Source organism: Fulmarus glacialis, unplaced genomic scaffold, assembly GCF_000690835.1.
Source record: "Fulmarus glacialis isolate BGI_N327 unplaced genomic scaffold, ASM69083v1 scaffold7374, whole genome shotgun sequence".
Classification (NCBI taxonomy): domain Eukaryota; kingdom Metazoa; phylum Chordata; class Aves; order Procellariiformes; family Procellariidae; genus Fulmarus; species Fulmarus glacialis.
This window is the reverse complement of record NW_009208592.1, coordinates 22,385-33,576: the sequence shown is the minus strand read 5'-3', so window position 1 is coordinate 33,576 and position 11,192 is coordinate 22,385.

Here is an 11,192-nt window from a genome sequence, read left to right as displayed (position 1 = left end):
GAAGCTCAAGAGAACCTGTGCCTACAAGGTGAATGAGTATGCAAACTGCCGAGGGATGCCTGGGGAAAGAATAAGTTGCCCAAAAAAGAACGTGATGGGGGACAGTCCCCCAGTTTTTATGCCCCCAGCCTTCCGTTTGAATTAGCAACTGAAACTCATCATACGGCCCTCATTTAGAAAAGCTCCAGTGTGAGCATTTATTACTTTGGGGTTTGTGTGTACGTGCTTACGTTTGCTTATTGACTCAAGCCACAGCTGTTGTCCCCACCTGGAATGGAAGGGATGGAGGACGTGGCTCAGCTGCCCGCAGTGTGTGGAAATCCTTCTGTGCACCAGGTCCAGGCTTGGGTTTCCTCGTATTTGGAGCCTCTCAGTGTTTAGGTTGCCAGACAACACCAGCTCTGAAGTAAAAGTGCCCAATGCCGCAAAGGCCTTACAAGAGCTTTACATTGCTTTCGTCAAAACTTGGATTAAGCTCATAATAATGGCCTTCGTGTGCTGCAAATACATTAACACATTTCTCTGAGAGAGAGCCTGCTTCCATTACGCTGGTTCCTGTGGCACACAGGAATTATTGCCTACCAGAGAAGTGTTAAGTGAAATGTTGCCAGGGGATTATCACCTCCCTTTCCTGCACGGTTTTGCTAAACTGAGCAGAAGAGGAGCTCCCACCGCGCTGCTTAGGAAGCCTTGAGGTGGAACCCTGGTTTGTGCTTTGTTTTTGAGTTTTTTTTTGATAAGGAGGGAAGAAACATTGTTTTGCTGTATGTTTTTCTGGTACGAAGACCTGGCCTTCCATAGCTCATTTCCAACACTTATAGTTGCCTTTGTGGAAAACATGGCATGGCCCAAGAAGATTCACCTAATGTGAGGCTCTCCTTCTCACCATTTCCCCACATGCTCCAAACATGTCTCCGATGGGGTTTTACTGTCTGTACGTTGCTTACAAGAACCAACTGTAAGTTTAGTCGTTTGTACCTTTTGAGTTCATTGTATTCCTCATTTGCTGCCAGCACAAGCAAAGTTTTTTTGACCTTAGTGTCTTTTTCTTACCCTGGTCACTCTCATTTTCCCTAAGATTAATGTGCTGTACTGTGAACTTTGGTTATTATTCACTGTGATTATTGCCTAATTGTGATTTATGCAAACCGGTGTCACCTCAGACGAGGTGTAGGTACTCCCTGGCTTGTGTATACATGCAGTTGATGGCAAGATGAAAATTCCTTGACATGTTGATATTTTATGATGTTAGATGGGTACATCCTGGAATGTATTTCAGTTGTGTAATGCTGTAGTAGCAGGCGATCATAAGACATTTTCTACAGCAAATATAATGCCTGGGACAAAGATACACGGATTTAGGCAGCGATAGATTAAAAACTAATTGTGGTGCAATGCTGATGCCAGTTTAAAAGGTTAAACATTGAAAACAGCATTTAAGGTTTTCAAGCTTCTGTCATAGCAGTCCTATCGTGGCCAAGCAGAAGGGCTCTCCTCTTCTTTATTTTGCATTTTTCCGTGTGCTCCCAAAGGCAGAAGGCACCTGACGCACAGACGCAAAGGTGCAGCCCCTGCCTGGGGAGGGCCCGGGCAGGGCCCGGGGCGAGCAGTCGCGGCCCGGCGCTGGGGAGGGGCCTGCCAGCCACTGAGCCACTCATGCCTGCCAAACATGGTCCCTCTTCTTGCCCTGAGAAAGTATTATCTAATCTTTGTGAGAGAAATAAAAATCATAAACAGGCAAATAGAAGCGAGGGAGGAGAGGGAGGGAGGTGGGGAAAGCAAGGATAACACCATTTCTCACTGTAGCATGAAGGTATCTCGGGGTCCATTTAATTGCAGCCTTTCCTCCTCCCTGTCTTTACCCTCCCGCCCCCTCCTCAGACAACTTGCGTGGGAATTGGAGTGAGGCGAGGGAGATGCTTTGGGAGTGAACTGAATATAAAGAAGCGTGTGGAGCAAAACAGAAGAGTTCGGGAAGAGGCACCAGGTGTAGGGACACAAACAGGCAGATGTCCTGGGGTAGGTCGGCAGCTGAAGGAGACTTTCAAGTAGAGCACATACAGTCCTCAATCCAGACCTTTCCAGAATTGTGGCCGGGCATACTTTACTGGGAAAATTTAAGGATATTTAAGTTGGTGGTATTGACAAAGCAGCGACAGTGGTGGCTGCAGAAAAAGTTTGTATCACAGAGGTTGCAAGGAGGTGATGTGTGGGACCCACATTGCTGAGGATGCAGCTGGGGAGTTTGAAACTGGGCACCCACAAGGTGGAGGAAATCGCCTGCTTGTCGAGTTGCAGAACCAACACCTAGAAAACTTTGGCTTCTTGTAAAGCCTCCTGTGAGAGACTTTATTTCCTGTGACTCAGCTTCCATAAGTGCTAAACATAAAACCAGTGTATTTGTCAATGTCATGGGAGTCAGTGCATCAGTGCTGGAAAATTGCTGTGAGGTCTTTGGATGGACGGTACCATGAAAAGCACTTTAGTCAAAGGATCATCGTAAAAACACTTGGCCTGGTATTTTACCATGTATGTTTTAAAACAAGTATTCTTAATACCGTGTTCCGCAGAATGAGCTAGTGTTGCTGTTAATTTAAAAGTGACTTGCAGTGTCTTTTCTGGTTTTGTGATTTAAAAAATGCCTGCTTTGTGTTCCTTGCTGGCTCCTTTTTAAAGAAAGGAATAATATGTCTTTCTCTTTTTGCTTTCATGTTCTGGAGTTGTAAGATTAGAGCTGGATGAAAATTGGAGGGTTTTTTCCTAACATTAACTTTTATCCAACCAAAAAAAAATGTTGAATTATCAAAATTTAAAAAAATAAATTCTGATAAGGAAGTAATGAAATGGGCATATAAACCAGTTTCTGAATTACAGTTTTTCTAAATTTTGTAATCTATAGAAAATGTTACTGTCATTATTTTGCTCCAGTTGGAGCCAAACGTAGGTCTTGCAAGTAGTGGGAGAAGGCTCTTTAGTGAGTTTGTTCAGGAAAACTGTAGCTCACAGTAGGGAAATGTACCATTCCAGTGAAATCCAGCTGAAACTGCTTCAAAACATAAGCATTTTGTATCAAAATAAAATATTTACATCTGAATGGGACTAGCTAAAACAAGATACTTTCTTTTTGTGGTTAGGCAAAAGAAAAAATAACATCAGATATCCCCTTTCCCACCAGTATTTTATTATGCGAGATTTGCACTATCTGCTGAAAAATCTTTCCAACATAAAGTTTCTAGTCCAATTCTGCATAGGATGAATCCAGTGTACAGTGGGTGTAGTGACTGTCTCTGAACCCCTTCCATACTTCAACGTATTTGTTAGTCGCTACTGAGATGAAGCGTGTTGTAAAATGTTACCTATCTGATAACAGGGAAGGATAATGTTATGAGAAGCATTTTGCTAAATTAGTAACTTTGTATTTCAGTGAGAAGTATTTTAATGTTACCTTACTCTTTCTATAATTTGTTCAAATTAAGTTGGATTTAATATATGCTGCATGATACGACGAGAGGAAATGGCCTCAAGTTGCACCAAGGGAGGTTTAGACTGGACATTAGGAAAAACTTCTTTACTGAAAGAGTGGTCAGGCCTTGGAACAGGCTGCCCAGGGAAGTGGTGGAGTCACCATCCCTGGAAGTATTTAAAAGACGTGTAGATGAGGCGCTTAGGGACATGGTTTAGTGGGCATGGTGGTGTTGGGTTAACGGTTGGACTTGATGATCTTAGAGGTCTTTTCCAACCTTAATGATTCTATGATTCTATGATTCTATGATACAATGGTCAAGCTAGGCATATACAACAAGGTGTGAGAGTTCAGATACATATGTATGTGATATATTTCTATTTTAAGCGAATTCTGTTAAATTTAAGATGCAGAATTTAGCCACCCGATGTGATACAACACACTAAAAAACATCTGATTCTAATTCTACCTACATGTTGTTCCTGAAAAAAATAGAAGGAAAAAGTGATATGACATATAGAGTACACCTATAATGATTTCATTTGCTGCAGAGTCATCCATCAGGAAAATGATAACTAGCCAACCCTTTTGTCAACAGAGCACTATTAAATTTATCATTTAAGCTGGTAGGTAAACAAGAGAGTTAATGAACCAGAGAGAAGTTGGTCATGATGGACAAGAAATATAGGGATTCTGCATTGCCTTCTCCCTTGTTCATCCTTTCATACCTGTGCTATTTTGATTTGGCACCAATTTTACTCCTGTTTTACACTTGTCTTGCACTGCAGTAAATAATTACACAAAGATGAAGACAATTGCAAATCAGGCTTGACATATTTCACGGAGCAAATTGCAGCAACTGTAGTTAGGACTCCTTAGGTGCCTGCCCTGGTTTTGCAAATCACTTGCTATGTGACCTTGGACAATTAACCTTTCTGTGTTTCTGTTTATCTAACTGTACTACCTCCGGGGTGTTATTAGGCTTAATTTATCAATCAGTCAATATGCTCTTATAAAATATTTTGAAATCTCTGCTGAAAGAGACCAGGTAAGTTCAGAATAGTATTTAAAAGGATAATTCACCTATTAAACTTGGTTTGTAGCGACTTCGATTTACTAAGTTTTACCAACAGAATTTGATCCAAAATATTTAGCAAGTAGAGATGGAGAAAACCAGGAGAGGGTTATCAAGATCATGGATATTTAAAAAGACGAAACATTTCAAGAAGTGGTTAGTGAGTCTCTTTAGGCATGACACTGAGTATTTCAAACAAGCTTAAATAAATTAATATTTGCATTAATAGGTATTGCTTAGCAAAGTATTCTCAATGTTTTTAGTTTGCAAGCCAACCATAAAAAATCTGTAAATAAAGCTAGTCAGAAAAGACAATTTCCGGTTTTTCTTCTTATCTTTTAAATGAAAGTTTCAGTCACCTCAGAGAGAAGCAGAATTTGCAAGGTACTTGTCTGAGCTCATGCATTTCTGTGACTGTAAGGTTTAAGATTACACGTCCTTGCTTGAAGTAGGCAGAAAAGCTTTTTTTCCCTGAAATTTTTTCTTGGACATAGCAAATCGCCTTCATAGAATCGAATTTTCTAATGAAGATGTTTATTTTTGGTCAGAAAAATTCCTGTCTAGGCTACTCTGTAAAAAATAATAAACTATAAACTCTGTCCGAAGTTTCATCCGCTGGAGACTATCCTTTGTTCTCCTTACACCAGCACAAACTGGGATGGTTTTGCAATGGCTGCTTCAAGGTTTGCACTGGAGGAAGTGAGAGCAGCCGGAAAACTAACCCCGAACTCACAGGTGCCAAGGAAAAGCACAGCAGAAACTAGAGACGTGACGAATGTATGAAGCAAGGTGCAGGTGTAAATGCCAGTTTTTCTCTTTACTGGAAGAGCGCCCCAGTGTTAGTGGGGAGGAAAAGAGCAGAGCACTTTGCAGATAGCCTGTTGGACACGTTACATTGTAAACAGATAACGAGGAAGGAAAAACGGCTATGCAGCCGTCAGGGAAGGTAACTGCAGAAGCTGAAAGAACTAATATTTTATAATGAAGAAAGGTTGAGAGATGTATGTATTGTACATAAAATGACTCAAGACTGCATATTGTTTCATTTAGAAATCAATTCTGCATGCTAAATAGCTGTGGTAACATCATTTCTTTCCTGATTAACAGGGCATTTCTCCCTCTTCTGAAAGCACAGCGCTACAAAAAAAAAAAAAAATCCCTTATTTTGCTTATTGCAGTGTATATTCTAGGACTTGGAGAACTTGCTTCTCCACCCAGGGAGAATAGCCGGGAGCCCAGCTCGGTGCCAGGCTCAGGCTGCTGACTTAGCTTTTCTTCAGTGAGCACTGCAGCCCTTTTGCATCCTACTCCCGTCCCAAGCTGCAAACTAATAAGGTTTTTTCTCCGGCCGGCTGCAAAGAAAGTAGGCAATTGAAAGAGTATCGTACCTATGCTGAAATACTTGGGAAGGACTGGCATATTGTGGGATAGGAGGGTCATAGATATAAAGGATAATTAAAATAATGTGAGAGTGATTTCTGCAGTTTGGTCATTCTGAAGCTGAAGGCACATCTTTATCTTTACATCTGTTCTGGAAAGACCATGGTTTATTCGTCTTTAGCAGGAGCTTAATTTTGCCTGATTTCAGGTGAATGTTTTCAAGCCCAGCAGATGAACGTCTGATTCTCCACTGCCCCGCGCTCTGAGTAGTCACTCAAGTTTGCAGAAAGCACCCCTTTGTGCTGCCAAATCTGACCCTGCCGTTCACCTTTGTGGCAGCATTTCTGGCTGGAGTATGGGCACCACCTTGTTTTTCATTCTGCAAGGCAAAGGAGGCTCAGACCAGGGGACAGGAGTCACAGTTACGTGGCTGCTCTGTCCTCAGTATGGCGTATCTTTATGTTTTTCATCTTTTTCCTCTAAGCTGGGTGAAAAGTGGTTCAGCTCTATGTGAACTTCTGTTCAACCATCACTAAGTCTGGTTCAGGGGGTACAAGTTAAAGTCTCTCATGCTTTCTTTGGGGGTGCAAGCTTATTAGGGACGGGCGCTGATAAAGACTGTCCTTACAAGCTAGAAGCTTCTGAGTGTTGTTGCTACTGGGCTGCCACATTCACCTTCTTAGAGTGCCTGGTATTATCATACCTAGGTGGCTGATTATCATATCTTGAGCGATTAGCCTATCTTGAGTGGTTGAACACAGGCAGTTTCTTTTATTATATGGCCGTTCAATGTAGGAGATAACGGAGGCCTGAATTTCCGCAGAACGAATGCACTTTTGCCTCTGTTAGCAGACTCAGAATGAGATAACTTTGCCGGCAGAGCAGCGGTGTCCGGGAGCACAGCGTCAGGCCTGATTCGTCACCCTGCTCTCGCAAAGCGGCTTGCGCACCGTTCCAGGATCCCTTACGCGGGGTTAATAACGCTAGCACAAGGGAAGTTGCTCTCCTGCTGGCTAACACTCCACTTTCTATTCAGGACTGGGCTCATCATTATGCCTATTTTTTTATCAGCCAAGAAGTTGTAGGAAGCAAAATGCTTTAAAAAACAAAAATTATTCATCAATAGTTTATACATTGGTTATTGGATAAATTATTTGTGAGCATCACTCCACTGCTCTGTGTGGAAGAGTTATAAGCGTTGCTTACTAAGTCCTGGCCAAGCTTTCCTTGGTTGCTTCCACTCTCTCTGGCATTTCCTTTTTCCATTGCTTTATTCATAAGGTGGTGATTTTTATCGGTCTCTGCTCAGTAATAATGTGGTTCCTATCCTTCCTGCAAGAAGAAATTTCTTATTCTTTTTATTACGTATAATCATTCTTTCCTTAATTTATAGCATGTCATGTATTATTCAGTGACATCTCTTGGCTCTGATTACAGGTTCTATATAATCTTACACACTTCAAAAATGATTGTTTAAATTACAATAAAATAATATCCAGCTCATTTATCTGGTGAATTTGTCTTTCATTTGCAGTTATCGGGGCCAATGTTTCATACAAAAGAACTTTCTTCAGGAGCCTTGCAGAGAGGTGGAGCTAATGTGCTGGGATTCCTTGAGAAAGAGAAAGAAACAGCCCTGGGGAGCACTACCTGCCTCAGGGGAAAGATGTTGAGGTTTGGAGAGAAAGGGCACAGAATCTGTAAATCACTGGAGGCCTGAACCAGAGTGCATTGAAGACGGTGGGAGCAATGTCAATTGATGGCAAATTGTGGTCTCAGCAGGTTTTTAAATTCTTCCAAAGGTGGAAAACTGACTAAAGCTTTCTTGTCCTCCTCACCACACACAGACTCAGAGCTCATCCTAAGGGACATGTGAGCACTGGGACCCTTGTGCCTCCATCCCTCTGCTCTCCTCTGGTGGCCTGAGCCAGCAAGAGCCAAGTGTGGTTTGGTTTGATTTGAGATGGGAAGAAGACTCGTACAGCAGGTAGGGTCAATGGAGGGGACGTGCTTTTAGGAAGTGGAGAAATGAGGAGAGGCTTGAAAAGCTGCTCTTCCTTGACCCTGATGAAATTAATTTTCACACTATTTCTCAAGATCAATGAAATAATCTATTTTCCCATCAATCCAGATACAAATTGCTTCTATTAATAGTTAAGCATTGTGGTAGTGTTATGCAAACCCTGTTGGAAATTGGGCTTCCGTTGTTTTTAGCAGTGGACACACACAGAGGACAGCCTACCTGCTCCTTTTAACTGTGGATTTCAGCCAAAACTTGTTGGTCCTTCTATTTACCCTTTCCCTATGTATTTAGAATATCTCTGGTCTTCTCCTTGATCCCAGCTACCTGCTTTCTGTCTGAGAGAGAGGGAATTTCCTGCTGTACTGTTGAACAAACAATAAACTGCAGTGCAATTGCGCCTGGGCTAAACCCTGGAATAAAGCTACTAGAAGTATCCAGGCTTTTCCCTTGCTTGGTGAAGACCCACTGATTCAAGGGAGGAGACCTGTGAGTGGGTTTCCAAAGTGCTGTTAGGACTGAGTGCAGTTGATGTGTGTTATAGGTCTAATCTGGCTACCCCTTCAGCTCCCTGGTCCTTATGAAATAATGCAAGATGTCCTTATGAACTCACTTTATTTCCAGAAAGATCTATTTTTTCTTGCTCCTTCAGTCTACCTCCACTTCAGAAGAGGCTGCTGGATGCTCCTGTAGCTGGTGCAGCTCCTCTGGCCACATCTATGTTTGGCAGGAGCCATTTCATAGGGAAATCACGCCTCAGCCGTCCTCCCAACCAGCTCCAAGTCCAGATGCCTTGAACGGAACAAAAATCCTGCCCAGGAATTTATTTTGTCTAACTTCATCTTCTCAAGCTAGTGGTACATCTAGGTCCTGACCCACTGGGCTGGCCAAACTGATATCAGGATTTTGTATCTTGGGCCCATTTCTAACCCATATTGTAAAAGCAGAATGGCACACACCAAGGAGTGGGCATGTCTCTTCCAGGGTTACTTCAACCTGCTACAAAGATACTGCTGCTGTGTGATTTCTGGCCAGAAGTCCAGATTTCAGCCTCAGCTTTCTCACTTTGAAGGAGAGGGAAGGTGCTGGGTATCGTGCCTAGTCTGAGCCCCTTAGCTTATCCTTTTTGCACCTTTGGGTTAGGTGTGGGGTCAGCTGCAGTGGGCGACTCCTCCCCAGCTAGCTCATTCCCAGGATGGCACAGAAACCACTTCTAACATGAAATCAGTTCCTGTTAGCAAAACTGCCTACTGGAAGCTTTCATTTACACTCCCAATGCCAGGAAAAATAGCATGTTTCTTACCCTCCTCACATAGGCAGTTCCTACAAGCTCCTTTATCAAATAAGAGGAAGGGAGTTTTTTTTGTTGTTGCTTTTTGTTGAAGATTCCTGACTGAAAACCCGCAGTACCCACTCTTCTCTCTGGTTAGGATCCAGCACTGCAGAAACTCATTTTCACTATAGTTCAGCTGAAAACTTTAAAGACTGCGGACAGGAGTTGGAGCAGTCTCTGGGTGCTGATTCTCATCAGGTTTATAGATGCATTCCTAAGCAAGTCGTTTCTGTTCTCTGCAGGATGTTGCTTCTATCTCTAAGGGCTAGGTTATGTAAAAATAATGGCAGAAGCCTGCCTTAACCTGGCAAAAACTGGGAATCCTGATTGTTCAATGAAACGCTGCCTTTTCAATCAATCCTCCTCCCTAATTAGTGCTGCATGGTGGAGCTGATCTTTTAATAATAATGAAAAAAAAAGAGTAATTTGGTTGATGATTGATGGGAGAAAACCTGAATATGTTATTGAAAGTACCAATCAGCTGCATCTAGAGGGGGTTTAATAAAAAACATATTTGACAAAAATCATGAGATGATAGATTTTTCAATAGGAAACACTTGAGTGGCTCACCCACGTAGGCATTATATCTAATGTAGTGTGGTGTGACTCGGGGGGAGATAGGCTGCCCCCACCAGCTTTACTTCATGCACTAGGAAAAGTTACCATGGACCTCAGCAGGCCTGGTTGATTGGAAAAAGTGCATTTCACTGGGGTAACCTGAGCATGCAGAAGAACAGAGTGGGCCAAGTCAGCCGCGAGATGTGGTTTTACAACACTAGGAATGAACACAAAGCTGAGTTGATACACCTTAACAAAAAGACTGATTGTAACTAATAATCGCTTTTTGGTCTGACACTGTTCTTTTTTTCATCAGTTCCATTTTGAGGATTGGTACTAACTAGTCTGAAATTGTAGGTCTAAAATGTTATACTAGCTTGACGTAGGAAGTATTTCCTGGGTTAAAATTCTCTTAATTTACTGCATTATTAACTCAAGCCAATAGCATGAAGGGATATGGTCTTTTGCTACTGACCTGCATTTGAGGAAATAGAGCTAATAAAACTCATGCACTTATATCCCACAGGCCTTGGTATGGAAATACACAAGAAGCTGGAAAAATAAATTCTTTTCATCTAGAAGAAAAAGGCAAGAAAAATCAGAATGGCTTTTCTTAGATGGTTGGATTGCTTCAGTCTTATAATGTCTTAAGAAACACAACATTGTTAAAAATAACCTACAAAGGTATGAGCTTATGCTCTCTTGCAGCTCCTCCTAGCAAAACCTCTCTTATTAGGAGGTATTAGAGATCCCTGAAAACCCCCAAACCAAGCCTGTGAAGTCTCTTACCCAGCTTTCACTGCTGTGGTATGGCCTGCCCAGTTAGTGGTGGCAGCTGGGATGCTGGGAGCGAGGATCAAAACGAAACAGATCTGAACCCTGCTATTGGGAAAAGGATTGCATTAAAGAGAGAAACTTTCCTGTGCCCTTTCTCAGGCACAAAGGGCTGGTGGATGTTGGTTGTGTGCTAGCCTGTTGTACTACTGTCTGTGAGTTTGGAGATATTGACTCCGTCCAGCTTTAACTATTTTAACACAAGTGAGCGGGTCAGACTCCCTACTGAGGACAGGCTCCTTCAGTGGGCAATCTAGCATGCCCAAATTATCCCCTGAATTATCTTCTGGGGGAGCTTACATCTCCCCATGGACAATATAAGGAGACTAGCCTCCCGTTTCAGGTAGCTGACTTAGCTGATGTAAATACCCCCGTAGTGCTGTATATGTAATCTCACATCACAGCCGTGGTTCCTCTCAGTGTGAGCCAGGGCAGAAGCTAACTGATTGCAACCAGGTTTTAAAAAGAAATGTAATTAGATGTAAGTCACCATTTCAGAGCAGTTGTGCTGACAGCTGAGGGATTAATT